This window comes from Typopeltis vanoorti, chromosome 7 (assembly GCF_054136105.1).
Source record: "Typopeltis vanoorti isolate ZY-2024b chromosome 7, IOZ_Tvanoo_1.0, whole genome shotgun sequence".
Taxonomy (NCBI): domain Eukaryota; kingdom Metazoa; phylum Arthropoda; class Arachnida; order Uropygi; family Thelyphonidae; genus Typopeltis; species Typopeltis vanoorti.
In genome coordinates, this window is record NC_143555.1 from 137970329 (window position 1) to 137988577 (window position 18249).

At 37.5% G+C, this 18249-nt stretch overlaps 1 protein-coding gene across 1 annotated transcript in view; it reads left to right on the forward strand.

Moving 5' to 3' along the window:
- Positions 1-18249, forward strand: part of LOC150105113 (disheveled-associated activator of morphogenesis 2-like) — a 575640-nt gene that overhangs the window by 323390 nt on the left and 234001 nt on the right. The window lies entirely within an intron of this gene.

Consider the following 18249-nt stretch of genomic DNA (forward strand, 5'->3'; position numbering starts at 1 on the left):
AAGACCTAAATGAAATCACAACATACTTCTACCAAAACGCAATTGTAATCAACGGCACCAAAACACAGATGTTGATAATACACAACCCAAGGATCATGCGCCCCGCACCACTATCGATACACTGTCACACATACCGCTGCATTAACAACAAAAAAACCTGCCAGTGTCCTGAAATCACTTGTAAAAAACCTGTAGCACTTGCAAAATACCTTGATCTCTACATAGATTGCCACATGGATTGATATTAAATGGACAAAACATATAGAATACCTACATGCCAAACTCCAGATCATCGCAGCAAAACTCTTCCAAGTAAAAGACGTTATTCCATCCAACATAAAAAAACTCCTATATCACGGTACCTGCGAATCCCTACTGAGATACGGTATAACAGTCTATGCAAACACATCAAACTGCCACCTAACAAAATTAGAAATATTACATAGGAAAATTGTGTCAACAGTGATTTGGACACCTTATACGCAACAACCAATATCCGACCAGCACATGGCAACACACAGAATCCTGAGCATTAAAAACCTGAAACACTACATAATATTAACAAGGAATTATTTCAACATCACCTATCAAAACAACAGAGACACATATCGTATAACATGACCTACAACAACTCTCTACATCCCTACACCCTTCAACAACTCATACGGTTCTTTTGTGAGATCACATCAGATACCCACGCAACTCAACAACCGACCAAGAAATTTAAAATACATAGATAACTACAGAACATTACACGAACTCTGGAAAATATACCAACAAATTTAACATACCGTTAACACCAATATACACATCACAGATCACCAGCATCCAATGCCTACATCCCATACACAAATAGTAACAACAACATAAATAGAGAAGACTAATCCCACTCTCTTCATAAAAGCTAACCCAAGCTTTGAAGCAGGTGGGATTAATTCGCCTCACTCAATGTCTGCAGATTATGTAACAAAACAGTCAGTAGGTGTATAACAATAAAGAAGATATTTAAAAAAAAATGTGTATATGTAAATAGGCTGTATAATAATAAACTATGATATTGATATTGAAAAAAAAACAACTGAACAGAAAACATAATAGTATACTTTATTGTATTTATGTAAATACTCTGTATGATGATAAATAAATGTTATTACAGTTTAAAAAAAAAATCTGACTTTCATGGAGTCAAAGGATTCATGGCAGGAGGTCTATACTTTCTCATTCCAAAAGATCATTGAGCCATGCCTTGAACCCACTCACAGTTTCTGCACTCACCACACTTTCAGACAATGCATTCTGCTCACCAATCACTCTCCATGCAAAGAACCTTCTTCTCACTCCCCCCTTCTCCACCCTCTTTATACATACAGCTCCAGGAATGGCCTCTAGTTCTACCCTTGCCTCCCTCTACTCTATGAAAAATCCACTCCACATTAATCTGGTAACAACCCCTCACCAACTCATATGTCTCAGTCATATCCTCTTCTTTTATTCCCAAGGCTCTGTAAGTTACATTCCCCTAGTAAACCTTCTCTGGACCCTCTCCAATACATCCTCATCTCACTAAAAACCGGGCGACCAAATCTGTGCACAAGCCCACATGTTGCCTTACTTTCTACATATATATACTTTCTACATATCAGCATTCTCCACATTATTGCCGTAATCTGTTGGGATGTTCGTTCTTACAATTTTAGTAGTGTGGCCCTCTAAACTTCAAGTCGCTGTCCACCCTCACTGCCATATCTCTCATCTCCTCCATGGTTCCATTATATAAAAGTTGCTCCAAGACAGAAGCAGCAAATTACAGACCAATTAAAATCTCAGGAGTGGTGGTGGTTAAAGTATGGGAAAAGTTGGTTAAAGAAAGCATTTGACAGAATACCACATGGAAAACAAATCTGAATGATATGAAGTTGGTGGCATGGATTTTGAGGTAGTTGACTGACAGACAGATATCAGAGAGTAGTAGTATATGGTGGAGTGAAATCAAGTTGAACAAGGTGACTACTGGTGTGCCTCAGATCTCTGCTCTGAGGAGGAAAATAGTTGATAAAGGTGATGTAGATATCTTGCAGAATGATTTAAATAAATTTCTTTGGTTGTCAATTTAATGTTGGAGAATATAAAGTTATGCACTTTGAGATAAAAAGGTTACATACTTGTATATAACTTTTACCTTTTTATCCTTATTTTCTTATTATCGAATATTTATCTTATTTTCTGCAATCCAATGGTATTGGATTTCAGAAAACTGATGAATCTAGGGACTTGTGGGTAATGGTGGACAAAGCATTGAAGTTCAGAAGGCATATTACAAAAGATGGCAGAATAGTTCAAAGGATTACATAAATGTTGAAGAATACATCAACAAGTAAAGATCAAAATGTTATTATCCCTCTTTATAAGGCTATGATTCGGCTTCATCAGCTGGATTTCTTGGGAATCAGAAGGGAGGGGAAAGGATTCAGAGATAAGTGAACAAACTGGTGACAGTTCTGTGAAATGCTCTGTAATTTTTCAGATTTTTCAAGAAATTTTTCAGTGCATAATGGCTATGGAGAGAACAAGGATTCATCCCAGATGTTGTGTAACAATGTAGTTAGTAACAGTGTGTGGATATCTTTCTTGCTTGGAGAGTGGTGAATGAATGGAATGGAATGCCAGAGATAGTTGTGAGAGCGCCAATAGTAAATAAGTTTAATCAGAAGTATGATAGGTATTGTGTGAATGATGGTTTGTGTGCATCTCCTGCAATGAGTCTTGACTCCACTGCGAAACCCATAGAATAATAATAAAGAAGTCATTTTGCCTCTTTATATCATCTCCTGGTTTTTGGTGTGTGATGCAAATATCGTACAGTAGAAAGTAAGCAGAAGAGAGAGAATGTGTGCGTGTGCGTGCGTGCGTGTGTTAAAGATGATATTTGGAATTTGGAACGTAGATTCTAAAGCGAGATGGAGAATTTATGGGCAACATATGCTAGCTGACAGGAGAAAGAGAAGTGCTATGATAGAGACTTACAAAAAATATATGAGTATCATCATCAAATTCCTGATATATACCTTCAAGGGGTGTACAGGATATCATAGTACTACATGAAAAATTACATCATTACTAACTTCCTATCTACAATTTTCCCCAAAATCAGTCTGTTACCTGTCAACATTATCAGATTTTATATTTCTATCTTCTAAGGCACTTTTGCTATATCAATCCACCGATATCTTGGTCTTCCTCTAGGGTCTTTTCCTACCAACCTGGCAGAGAACACTAATCTTTCCTCTCCCATTCTGTTTAAGTGACCATACCACCTGAGATTAGCTCTGCTAAACACATTCCTGAATGCTGACAATGTCAAATTCTTAGCTAATATCCTCATTTTTAATATGATATTGCCATTGATGCCACCTGTTCACGCCTATAATCTTTCTCAGGACTCTCATATCTGAAGTCTCTAGTCTTTGGTCAAGTGTTTTACTTCTGACCCAGCTCTCAGATCCATAAGTTAAAATTGGCTTGAATACTGTCTTTATACAGCTAATTGAGTGTTTTGGCTAATTTCTCTCTTATTCCATATAAATTTATTCATTTCACTTCCTATCAGACGGTATTTAATTTGCTTCCTATTTCCATATTTAATTTACCATCTTCACTAAAAATCATGCCTAAATAACTGAAATGTTTTACTTGTTGTATAGGTTCTCCATTCACAATGCACTTGATATTTTCAGTGTTTCTACCTATTTTCATTGTCATTGTCTTTTTTATTTCTGACCTTCATACCATATCTACTACAACAGTTATTAGATTTAGTCAGAGAATCTTGAAAACTTGTAGCGGATTTATTTAGAAGTATACACATCGTCCGCATAAAGCAAAGAGCTGACATTAACATCTCCATTTCTGATATCATGTTTAATACTAGTTTCCTTCATAATGTTATCCATATAGATAATGAATAACAGAGGGGATAATGTACATCCTCGTCTGACACCAGATTTAACATTATACCATCTTCTTGTACTTCCTTCAATTCTAACTGCTGACTTACAACTCAAATAAAGACTTAAGTATTGCTTGATATAATGTCCCTTTGACACCATATAACTGTAGCATTTCAAATAGCTTCTCTCTTGGCACCTTGTCATATGCCTTTTCCAGATCTGCAAAACTTAAATACAGGTCTTTGTTATATTCCCATGCTTTCTCGACTATTTGTCGTAAAGTGAAGATCTGATCCTGACAGCCTCTATTTGGCCTGAATCCAGCTTGTTCTTCACCAAGCTTTTCTTCCACAATCCTTCTCAACCTTTTCTCAAGTATACTTGCATATATCTTACCAGGAACACTCAGTAGAGAAATACTTCTGTAATTCCTACATTCAGGTGGTTGACTGAGGGTGGTTGAGCTGTGGAATGCATTTTGCCTGATAGAGTGGTGAGGGCGAGAACGGTCAATGAGTTTAAGGAGTGGTATGATAGACTTTGTGTTTCTTAGGGGGAACCTCCCCTCAATGAGTCTTGACAGACTTTATTTTCTTAGGAAGGACCTCCCCCGATGAGTCTTTTGACTCCATGGAGGCCTGAATAATAATAATAATAATTATATATATGGGTACTATGAGAGCTCTACTCCAATCATCTGGAATATGTCCCCTCTGTCCAGGCTTTCTGAACTATGCAGCGCAGCCACTGTAAGACTTTTACAATGGTTGCATATCATCTACTCCTGCTGGCTTTCCACATTTCAGGCTTTTGATAGCTTTTTTCTACTTGAAGTATGGATATGTATTCCTGACTGCATGCCTGTCAGTGTTTTTTACTACTGTGCTGTCATCACTGCTTGATCCATTTAGCAATTTTTCAAAGTAATTACTCCATACTTCAAGGATATCTTTTTCTCCTGTTTTCATGTCACCTTTATCATCTCTAATTCCTTTTATGGCACTGTTTTCTCCATTTCTGATCTTCAACAACCTCCAGAATATTTTGCCACCTTCTTGATATTTCTTTTCTATGTTCTTACCAAAGTCTTCCCATGACTTTTGTTTAGCTAGTTTTACACACTGTTTAGCTTTCTTACATTTGTCTCTGTATTCTATAAGAGTACAAGCTGACTTATTTCCCAGGAACTTTTGGTATGATTTCTTTTCTTTCACTGCCTCTTTAACTTCCTGTGTCCACCATGGAGTTCGGATTTTTCTATCCTTTCAGACAACCTCAGCACATGCCTCTCTTGCTGAATCAATCATTGTTTTCTTCAGGGCTTGCCACTGAATATCCAAGGTTTGGTTCCTGTTCTCAAACTCTTTCATTTTTTTTTCAATCATGTTTGTGTATTTTAGTCTACAGTTAACATCTCAGAGCTGCTCAACTTTTATTTGCTTTAAAACTGTCTTACATGTTCTTTTTTTCAATATGAAATTCAATTTTATCCTGCTCAAGACTAAATGGTGATCACTTCCAATTTCAAATCCTCTGTACACTCTGTTGTTCTGCACCAGGGAGAAAACATCACTATCAACAATAACATAGTCAATGAGACTTTTCTTATTCCATGCCTCTTCTCTCCATGTGAATTTGTGCACATTTTTATGTTGGGACATTGTGTTAGTAATAACCAGTCCATGTCCTGAGCAGAAATCCGACAGATATTTGCCATTATTATTAGTATTTGCCTATTGTAAAATCCTGGTCTGGCCAACCAGACCAGGCTTTTACAATAGGCCTGGTTGGCTGAGTGATTGGCATATCCACTCTCCAGCCAAAAGGCTGCAGGTTCGGATCCTGCATTGGGCATGTATGTTTGTGATTGAAAATGGATGTCAGTGTAATGTGACAAATTGTAAGGTTATGCATTTTGGGGCAAAAAGATTACCAACTGTATACCACATTGGTGGAATGATACTCCAGGAAATTGATGAAGCCACAGACTTGGTAGTGTTGGTGGATAGGGAGTACATAGCAAAAGTGACTAAAGCAGCTCATCAGATTACTTGTTTACTGAAGAATACTTTGACGAGCAGAGACAAGCGGGTTATTGTCCCTCTTTATCGAGCCCTTGATAAGTCCCAATCTTTACTACTGCATGCAGATCTTGGTACCAGAGTTTCTTGGTGATGAGAAGAAACTGGAGAGGATCCAGAAGCTAGTGACCAAGATGGTAGCAGGTCTATGGAATGAACCTTACAAGAAAACAGGTTTTAGATTTGTGGGTTACAGAAACTGGTTGATAGGCAAAAACGGAGTGACATGATTGAGACATACAAATTACTGAGGGGTTTTTACAAGTTTAATTCAGAGGAAATTTTTGAGAATAGGTCTGGTGGTGCAAGAACTATTAGCCATCCATGGAAACTGAGGAAGAGTGTAGTTAGCAAGGGTTTTTTGCTTGGAGAGTAGTGAATGGGTGGAATAGGTTGTCAGAGCTATTGTTGGTGTCATGATTCTGAATAAGTTCAAAGTAAAGTACAGGGTGTCCCAAAATTCACGCAAGATTTAAATTTAGCACCATTTGTGTGGTAAAGTGTTGCCAACGAGAAAAAAAAGACAGCGTGACAGCTAACAGTTCAGGGTTATTAAAAATGGAGTGCTACACGAAAGAACAACGCATTTTCATTGATTATGGAGCAACAACAAGTGGATGCTTATTTTTCGAACAAAATCATCTTCAGCGATGAGGCTCATTTTCATCTTGATGGCTTCATTAATCGACAAAATTATCGCATTTGGGGTTCTGAAAATCCATGAATGATTGTTGAGAAACAAATGCATCCGCAACGTGTCACTGTTTGGTGTGGATTTTGGGCTGGAGGCATCATCAGTCCATTCTTCTTCGAAAATGCGGCTGGTGCTCGCTATCGTGACATGATAATCCAGTTTTTTGTGCCTAAATTGCAAGATATGGATGTGGACGACATGTGGTTTCAACAAGACGGTGCCACATGCCATACAGCCTGAGAAATAATTCAATTACTGCATGAGTCATTTCCTGGTCATGTAATTTCCCATTTTGGTGATCAGAATTGGCCGCCCAGATCATGTGACTTAACGGCGTTGGACTATTTTCTTTGGGGTTTTTTGAAGTCTGAGATTTATGTCAACAAGCGCACGACCACCCACGCCTTGAAGGAGGAAATTGAGCACTGTACCAACGAAATTCAGCCACATTTATGCAAAACGGTCATGGAAAATTTCGACAAAAGACGTATGTGCCAGCAAAGCCGTGGAGGCCATTTACCCGATATGTTATTCCATGCATAACTCTATACTGTATACTTTATGAATCAATAAGAAATTATAATTTTTAATTAAAAACCTGTGTTTTCTATCAAAATTACTTCTTGCGTGAATTTTGGGACACCCTGTATAATAGAATTGCGGCAATGTTGAATAGTTTTTGACATGATGTTTAGGACCTCTCTCTCTCTCGATGAGTCTAAGGACTCCATGGAGCAGCCTGTAATAATAATAATAATAATAATAATAATGGATTGGTCTTCTAACCCTATAACAAGATCCAACACTTGTGTATTCTGAGTCCCCTCTGTCACATTCTGCTTCAAGTAATTATCTCTCACTAAGTGTAATAATTCCATTTTCTTCCTCTCATATGATCTGTTTTCCATTCTATATCTCTGAAGTTGAATTGCACTCATTGTACTAATCTGCTGATGCATGTCTTCCACATCATCCCTGGCCTATAGTAACAACCAGTTTTATATTTTGTCCTAGTGACCTCAGTGTCACATCAAATCGACTCAAAAGAACTGCCATATACCCAACTGACTCCTAGTCTTGTTGGTTGCAATTCATCTGCTATCATCAGCAGTATCCCACCTCACTCACTCTATTCTCCCTCAAAATACTAAATTAATTCCATTCTTTCCCTGTAACTATGTCATCTGCTGTCAGCCAGGGTCTCACTAATGCCTGTAACATTTGATGAGTTACACTAACCAATGCCAAACACGTTTTCCTCTTATTCCTGATGCTTCTAGCATTATTATATAGAAACTGTAGCATCCCCTTAGGCATCCAACAACCTTTACATCCTGAATTGACTATCCCATTCAATATTTTTGCCTGAGAGACTAGATTCTGCAATTTTTGTTCTTTTACACTCATTTACTTCATACATCCTAATTGCTTCAGTTTTCCTAACTTTGCACTTTCACACTCTCAGTGAATAAAGCTCTCTCCAGACACCTAACTCTGAATCCATTTAAGTGCAGTTCATCAGTATTGTGCAAATCTTTCTGTCCATCAAACACAGGCCATAGGTTCACAAAATCTACATATTGATTCATTAGCTATCATCTTTCTTCTTCTCAGTTTGTCTCTATCATAGCATGGCAGCAGAAACAATTAGTTCTTTCACCTTCCCTTTCTGCATTCTGACAGCATTACTACTACTAATAATAATGTGCACTGTTATATATGAGAATCCCATAATAATAATGGTAGTACTAGTAATAATCTTAAATGACCATCTTTTTGAAGTAATCTGAATATAGCTGAATGTTTTCCTTAATGACCTAGCTAATAGTTTGGGTCAATTTCAGAATATGGCATGTATATGAAAAAGGTTTCTACTTCCAAAATTAAAATACTAAATTAATCTTACAGAAATCTCTGATAAACATGACGTGATATCAGCTAGATTAGAAACGGATGCTGAAACTAAAACTTTCCATCAGAGCAGCAGGAATTGAACATAAAATTTTCCATTGTCAGTAGTGTTGTGTCGGAAATAACCGACTCACTATCAGTCAGCCATTTATTTTGGACCCAACATGAGAAGAAATTGACTTACGATAAAAACATGCTTATACTCTCAAGAGCAGGGGTAAAAAAATAATAAATGAATTGTAATCAAAGATGGTATATCAATTTAATTAGTAAGATTGTTATAAAATAGTCCAAATTGTATTCTAAAATCATGCCCAATATGGGAAAATTATGTTAAAGAAATCAGAACCATATGTCAACCAATCAACGGAAGGTCAAATCACTACGTAAGAGTCCACAATGACACAGCAGAAAAACCATAATCCATCTGGTAACCTCAACCGTAATAGTTTCATCAAGAGAGGCGTGGAGAAAAGAATGCGACATCATCAATACCTGACGAATCAGGGATAGTTAAGTAGGTGATGAAAGTAATGAGAGAGGACGCTCGCAGATGAAATATAAGGAGCCGCATGCACTTTAAACGCTCTCTCGTGTGTTCCTGTGATCTTGTTCGAAGGCTGTGAAGGTTGAGGAAGCTTGTCTCCGATATCCAGCAACCTTCCATGTTGCTGTGGGATCCGATATGCACAAGATATCCAACAGAACATTGGCAGACCAGCAGACAGAGCCATTTGTAAATCTGCTACCAATGTGAGGACGGCGAAGGAGATCCTTCAAGGAGAAAAGAAGGCAACAGACAGCGGAGCGACAAGAGACTCCTGCCACGTCCGAAGAAAACCCGGGACTAAAGTTAAGGAACCAACTTCACTAAGGAAATAGCCGGTAATGTGCAGAACTTTTATTTTATATATAACAAGTCATATAGAAAGAGAGGAAACAAAAACAGAGAGAACTTTGAGCATAGACCTGCTCGAGCCATCTAAGTGATCTGTTTGGACTAATCATGTGTGATAAGACCTTCCTATGTTAGTTTAATCTCTTGTGTAAGAGACATCATAGCAGAACAGTTATTAAATGTATTAATTATAACGAAGAGCCAAAGGCTTCAATTCGGCGACATGAACTTATTTAAGTTAAGGGATATTATATCCCATATTGTTTCTTAGCCGAATAAGAAACTCAAAGAGTTTCATGCCGAATATAGAAACTATATAAAGTTCGGCGATTGCAAGCGTAAGCAAATACCTGGTGCCACAACTGACCCTTGAAGGTAGTGCAAGCTGAGGCAATTCATGTAAAAGGTGAAGCAAGCTCCGATCACTATTCTTGATATTTCCCCATAATGTGAACTTAACTCCTAGGAGCTGTATTATTGTGAGAGAAGGTCACTACCCAGACTGGTTTCGACCTTTTTTGAGGTCTCATCAGTGAGTAAGTAGACCATGTCAATACCAAGTTTGTAGTGAACAGAACTTACGCCCCTTTAATGAGAATTGCTATGAGGTGTTAATTGCCAAAGTATTAATTATAATGAAGAGCCAAAGGCTTCAATTCGGTGACATGAACTTATTTAAGTTAAGGGATATTACAGCTCCTAGTAGATAATACAGCTCCTAGGAGTTAAGTTCACATTATGGGTAAATATCAAGAATAGTGATCAGAGCTTGCTCCACCTTTTACATGAGTTGCCTCAGCTTGCACTACCTTCAAGGGTCAGTTGCTGCACTATCCAGGTATTTGCTTACGCTTGGAATTGCCAAACTTTATATATTTTCTATATTCGGCATGAAGCTCTTTGAGTTTCTTATTCGGCTAAGAAACAATATGGGATATAATATCCCTTAACTTAAATAAGTTCATGTCGCCGAATTGAAGCCTTTGGCTCTTCATTATAATTAATACTTTAATAGGACACCTCTTGGCAATTCTTATTAAAGGGACATAAGTTCTGTTCGCTACAAACTTGGTATTAACATTGTCTACCTACTCACTGATGAGACCTCAAAAAAGGTCGAAACCGGTCTGGGTAGTGACCTTCTCTCATAATGTTGAACAATAATACAGCTCCTAGGAGTTAAGTTTACATTATGGGTAAATATCAAGAATAGTGATCGGAGCTTGCTTCACCTTTTACATGAGTTGCCTCAGCTTCACCTTTTACATGAGTTGCCTCAGCTTCACCTTTTACATGAGTTACCTCAGGTGATAATGCACTACCTTCAAGGGTGAGTTGCTGCACTATCCAGGTATTTGCTTACGTTTGGAATCGCCAAACTTTATATAGTTTCTATATATTCGGCATGAAACTCTTTGAGTTTCTTATTCGGCTAAGAAACAATATGGGATATAATATAATATCCCTTAACTTAAATAAGTTATTAAATGATTTAGTATATATATGTGATAGTGTGTGAAGGCCCTCTTCCTTATATTGAGCCTATAACTTATATAAGTTTTACAGGGAAGAGTTTAGTCCTCTGACTAAAACAGTGTTTGGCACTGAACTGAAACTGTTAATTGAGTGAATATATCATGTACATTTTGCTAAGGTGATAATATTTAAGAATTGCATAACCACGAGAGCATCACTTAATCCTAATGCGAGATACAAGAATAAGGATGATTAACTAATGCTCTTGACATAAAATTAAATGAGCCTGTGTGATAAGAGATATATAAGAGAGATTTTAACATTTAGAATATTGAGTGATTACAGTAGTATGAGAATCTATGCATGAGTTTATCCTTATATTATTGAGATATGATTTTAGTGTAAATACCTTTTGTTCAAATAAATGTATTATTTTAAACTAAAACTTATGAGTTCCTGTGTCTGAGACTGAACTACCGCTTAGAAAAGTTCGGACCTGTATAAGTAGGGGATATTGTATAAAGAGCGGGAAAAAGGGAGCCATGACTGCATACCACGTGATCTCTAACCTCAATTAAATTGTTGATATAATTAATAGCTTAAGTCTTAGTATCAGAAACTGGTTTCTGGCTTGCACAGTCGATCCCAAAATAATTTGCCAGGAACTAATTTCAGGTACACATAACTTCTTAAGATAAGAAACTAAATTAGGGTATTATAAGGAAACAAAGTATATATGATATACTTTGTTTCCTTATAATCGCCAAAAGGAAAACCAGAAAGAAGAAGCTAGGGACGTAACAGTAGCAAGCAAAGCTATTACATCGATTGAGCTGTACTAACCTATATCAGATCATCCATAAGTTTTTGGTCACGATTTAAAAATTAATCAAAATTGTGCAAAATTTCTATATATAATACAAATACTTAATGAATTACATATACTTATATATGAGGGTGGTCTGAAAAGTTCTCGACTTAATAATGAAAAAACGAATTCATAGTTTCAAAATTATTTTTAGTTTTCAACATAATCTCTCTTTAAGACAGGGAATAACATTCCCTGGTTATTGTTTTACCCTTTTCAATATAATTAATAAACAAAATACCTTTAGCATCCCAAAACACCAATGTCATGATCTTTCCCGCTGATGGAACTGACTTTGTCTTCTTTGGCACTGACCAACAGGCTTCTGTCCACTGTTTTGACTGCTGTTTGGATTCTGGTGTGTAATGGTAAATCCAAGTCTCATCCATAGTAATAAATCGATGCACAAAATCAGTTTTATTCTTGTTAAAATGCTCCAAGCACTGTTCAGAGATTTTCATGCAAGTGTGTTTTTGATCTGCTGTGAGCAAGTGTGGCACCTATCTTACACAAAGTAATAAATTTAGTTTAATCCTTTATCCAAGTGTAAGCAAACAAAGTTTGCGCCTGAAGTATCTTCAGGACTGAGGAAACTCGTAGTAAAGGTGGACCAAGCTCTCATCACTCCTTGTCTCAGTATCTCCCATAATGCAAAGCACATCTCCTTGCGGACATGTATAATGCTATGCATTAAGGGAAGGGTTTCATGAAAATTCATCGAAAGACAATTCATCGAATGAACAATACATCGAACAATAATTTGTCGAAAATGCAATTCATCGAAAAAACAATTCACCGAAAATTTTTAATTTTCGATAATGTTGTGAATGTTTGTTCCATTTAGAACAAAAACTGAACCATGCAGACGCTTCTTGTACTGGCAACTTCTACTAATTCCACTAAGTCAGAGAGTTATTGTAACACATAATTTGGACACGTTATTTCTTTGTTGCCCCGAATATAGCTGAACTGAAAATGGTTCAACATTTTCTTGTAAAAGTTTCAAATAGCGAATCTAAGTAAAATTCATTCCATAATAATTGCTGTATTGAAGTCGCATATCACTACTAACAACAATAATAATAATGGAGCCTGCGTAGTTCAGTCGGTATTAACAAAGATGTTTAGTTAGAAGGACCTGAGTAGTTGGAATCCCTTTTACGATGTGCATAATTTTTATCAGTCCTGTTCAGCTAAAGGTAAGTTAGCAGGTATAACACGGAGATGCCTGGGCTTTTCCTCCCGGAAACAGACAAATCAGTCACATGAACTGACACAAAATAGTTATCGGACAAAAAAGACTATAAGAAACCATATTGTTCTATAATTTTTTCCTATTCAAGTAGCATTGCTATCTCCCTATGCACAATTTTTCGATTTTTTTAGAACAAAAATTCAGTTCGATTTTTGTTCTAAATGGATCAATTTTTTAATAACATTTTTGAAAATTTAAAATTTTCGGTGAATTCTTTTTTCGATGAATTGCATTTTCGATGATTTATCGTTCGATGAATTGTTCATTCGATGAATTGCCTTTTCGATGAATTGTCTTTCGATGAATTGCCTTTTCGATGAACTCTCTGGATACCAAGGGAAGGGCCACTACCCAGACCGGTTTCAACCTTTATTAAGGTCTCGTCAGTGGGAGCCCAGACCCAGAAGTAGTGATACTAAGTCAGAAGCAATGGATCAATGGCGAGGTCATATTTACTTATACTATTATTATTATTATTATTATTATTACGGGTATCTCCATGGAGTCAGTAGACTCATCGCGGGAGACCCATACTAGCAAAACAATATCTGTCATATCTCTTCTTGAATTCATTTACAGACGAAGAGCTCACAACTAAGTCAGGCAATGAATTCCACTTGTTCACCACCCTCCAGGCAAAAAACCTTGTTCTGACACCTTTGTTAACCACACTCTTCTTTAATTTCCAGAGATGACCTCTTGTTCTTCCATCACTATCACACAGCTGAAACATTTCCCCTGCATCAATCCTATAAAAACCTTTTAGTAATTTGAATGTTTCTATCATATCCCCTCTTCTTCGCCTATCAACCAATCTCTGCAATCCACAAGCTCTCAATCTATCAATGTAGGGAGTATTTTTTATATCACTCACCAACTTGGTCACTCTTCTCTGAACCCTCTCCACAGCCTCCTGATCTCCAAGGAATCCAGGTGACCAGACCTGAGCACAGTAATCCAAATGTGGAAGTATCAATGCTTTATAAAGGGGAATAATAACCTCTTTATCTCTAGATGTCAGTGTGTTCCTCAACAACCAAGTAATCCTATGTGCAATCTTGGACACCTTAGCAATGTGTCCTCTGAACTTCATCTCCCTATCTACCAATACCCCTAAGTCCCTAGCCTCATCAATCTCTTGGAGTACCTTTCCATAGATGTAGTACACAGCTGGTAATCTTTTAATCCCAAAATGCATGACTTTACACTTTTCCACATTGAACTGACATCCATTTTCTTTTGCCCATTTTACCAGCTTATTTAAATCCTCCTGCAAACTTTCAACATCAGCTTGATTTTTTATTGCACTACACAACTTTGCATCATCAGCAAACAACTGAATATCTCCCTTTAAGCCGTTTCCTATATCATTTATATACAAATTAAACAACATTGGCCCAAGCACAGAGCCCTGAGGCACACCACTGGTCACCTGCCTCATTCTGGACTCGGCTCCTCCATACACCACCTTATGGTATCTCTCCCTGAGCCATTCTCCTATCCATATCACCAATTTAATATCCATTCCCATCTGCTCCAATTTGCGTAACAGTGTTCTATGGGGTATCCTGTCAAAAGCCTTAGCAAAATCCAGAAGTACCACTGTGTAGCCAGTTCCTTTGTCCAACTCGGATGTTATTCTATTATGAATAGTTAATAGATTGCTAAGGCAGGATCTACCTTTAACAAAACCATGTTGGCCTCTATAGAGTATCATATCCTGATCCACCCATTCTTGAATTTTGTCTTTAACCAATTTTTCCAATACTTTTACCACTACTCCTGAGATGGTGATTGGTCTGTAATTCAATACCGCAGTTTTAGAGCCACCCTTATGCAAAGGAACCACTTTGCCTAACTTCCACTCCCTAGGGACCATACCAGAGTTCAAACTTAAATTAAATATCCAGGTAAGAGGGGTTGACAATTCATTTGCACATTCACGCAACACTCGAGCTGATATTCCATCTAAGCCTACCGCAGTGTTTGCATTTAAGTTTTGCAATATATTTAATACCTCTGATTCTTTAGCTTCAGTTCTCACATTAGGTATTGCTATAGGTATAGAGATATCCTCACTTGGGTGATAGACTTTTGAGAAGTGATCACACAGTAACTCGACTATTACATCTGATTTTGTCACCTCAATACCATCAGCACCCACTAAGGTTATCCTTCCGAAGTCATTCTTCCTCTTACTTGCCACATAGCGGAAGAACTCTTTGGGATTACCCTTGATCTCTTTGGCTAAGGTCTTCTCATAATCTGATTTAGCTTTTCTTACTATGCTGGTAACCTTCCTAGCTTGAGCCTTGTACTGCTCATGGGTGTCCTGATCGCCCTTCTCCTTGTAAATTCTCCATAACATTTTCTTTTTTTGCAGTTCAAGCTTGATACTACTGCTCATCCATCTAATGCCTGCCTTGTTTGACCTCCTGACCATAGGGACACAATCTGATATTGCTTTCCTCAGATACCCGCTGATTTTATCCTAAGCACTGCTAACATCTTTCCCTTGCAATATGTTTTGCCATGGGATGGCTGCAAGCTCACTCCGAAGCTTGTTATAATTGCCTAACCTGTAGTTCCGTACATACCCCTTCTTAATAGAAAAATCCACAGATTTTGCAACCTCCCAAGTCAATACCACATGATCGCTTTCACCAACTGGAGGTAACGAGGACACCTTACTTATGCATATAACCTCTGAACCAATAACCAGGTCCAACACTCTCACACCACGTGTCCCTTCAGTTACGTGCTGTTTCAAGTAATTATCTCGTAGAAGATGTATGAACTCCATTTCCTTTTTGCTATGTGATATTTCCTCCTTCCAATTGATATCACCATAATTAAAATCCCCCATAATAATCACTAAGCCTTCACTCATTGCACTAAGTTGCTGATGCATGAATTCAATATCTTCCCCCGTACTCCCTGGCCTATAGCAGCATCCAACTGTATATTTGGTTGCGTTGGTCACTATTTCGCACCAGACTGCCTCAAATGAACTCTCATTCACATGTCTATCATCATGATATACTACTTTCTTTGGCTGCAACACATCAGCTATCATCAACAGTACTCCTCCTCCTGTTCTATCTTCTCTATCCTCCCTGAAAATACTGTACCCATCACATTCAATTCCAGTGACCACATCTGCTGACAGCCAAGTTTCACTAATGCCTACAACTTTTGGTGAGATTTCACTGACTAATGCCAAAAATTCTTCTCTCTTATTTCTAATGCTTCTAGCATTGGTATACAAAAATTGCAGATTCCCTCTAGATCTTGTACCGGCTTTAGAACTGATATATAAGTCACTAACTACCGTAGTCCTATGCCGATTTTTATCCCCTCTCTTCTGCAATTTATTCTGCCTATAAGGATCAATAAATACACAATCAGTGCTAAAGTTTCTCTCTCTTACACTCAACCTTTTCAATATTAGTTTCCCTGCCCAATAACTTCAACCTGTTCAGAAAACAATAACTCCTTCAATCGCTTATGTCCTTCCATGTTAAGATGCAGTCCATCTCTAGCATACAACTGCCTTTTTCCTTCAAACACACTCCAAACATCAACCAACTCCAGACCTCTTTTTCTGCACATTCTTGCAATCATATCATTCATTATCATTGCTCGTCTACTTAACTCATAATTGTCAAAACGAGGCAGCACGCACACTATTCTCCCATTGACACTTTTCCTCTTCACAATATCTAATAATGTTCTTAAATCTTTTCCTACCCGATTTATACTACCTCTCAGGTCATTCGTACCCACCATAACTATCATCTTGTCTGTTTCATGCCCTCTCTTTATCGCTAAAGCCACTCTTTCTATTGTCCCATCAGCCCAGCACTCCTCATGCATACCACTCTCCATACCCTTAATCATAGAATCACCATATATTTTACCACTCTTAACTTCATTCAAGTCCACACTCATGGACTCATTCTCTACACTATTCAGCATGACTCTCCCAGCTTCATTACTCAACTCTCTATTACTTACCCCCCCACTCTCACTACATCTCATTTCTTCTAGGCCACTTGTGGTTTTATTATGTTGACTCCCAATCACTCCCATACTATTTATTACTGAATCATTCAAAGACTCACCCATATGTAACCCTGTTCTAGTTACTTCAGCTAAAGTAATCTCTATAGTCCTAATTTCTCTGTTTAACACATTAAACTCAGCTTTAACTTCCAGAATCTCCTTACCGATCACTTCCACTTCCTCATGAAGAAGATGAAGGTCATTTTTCATTTTCATAAACTCCCGCCGAAGTTCTTCCGCTACGGTCCCGATGTCTGCTTCCATTCCTAAACGCTCCAGCCTATCCCGACACTTCTCACATACGTCGACATTTTCTTTCTTCTCATTTTGCCAGACCGACCACAGATCCTTCACATTTTTCGGTGCATACATGTAGCAGTTTCCGCAACGCATCCATTGCGAAAAATCTAACGCTGAGCCAGCCTTTCGTGTAGTAGTAGAAGTCCTGCGCGCCGCTGACGTACGTTTCTTGTTGGACACCATCTTTACACGTTGTTATAGTGAAACAAACGGCAGTGAAAACACAATATATACAACACAGTTCTAAACAATAATACCACTGAAGGACACTTGTTTCTAACCGATGCACAATTGCAGCATAATTTGTGACAAAAAGCCACACTATATTTAACTTTAAAAACACGTTTTCTAGACTAGCTAAACTCGACCGCCACATTTACCAAGGATACGAGTATATCTATATATATATATATATATCTTGTATATATATATATATATATATATATATATATATATATATATATATATATATATATATATATATAAAATATATCTTGCACGTTCTTTTTGAAATGCCTATAGTCTCAGCAATTTCACACACTTTGACTTGCCTGTCATCAAATACCATATCCTGCACTTGATCAATGATTTCTGGTGTTGTTACATTTTTTGGACATCGTTCATGTGAATCATCTTCAAGGCTGGTACAGCCACATTAAACTTGGCAGCCCATTTCTTATTTGTCAGAAACAAAGGAGAAGAGTGCCCATAAACGTTTATGAACTTCGAATGAATTTCTTTTGCTGCTAAACCT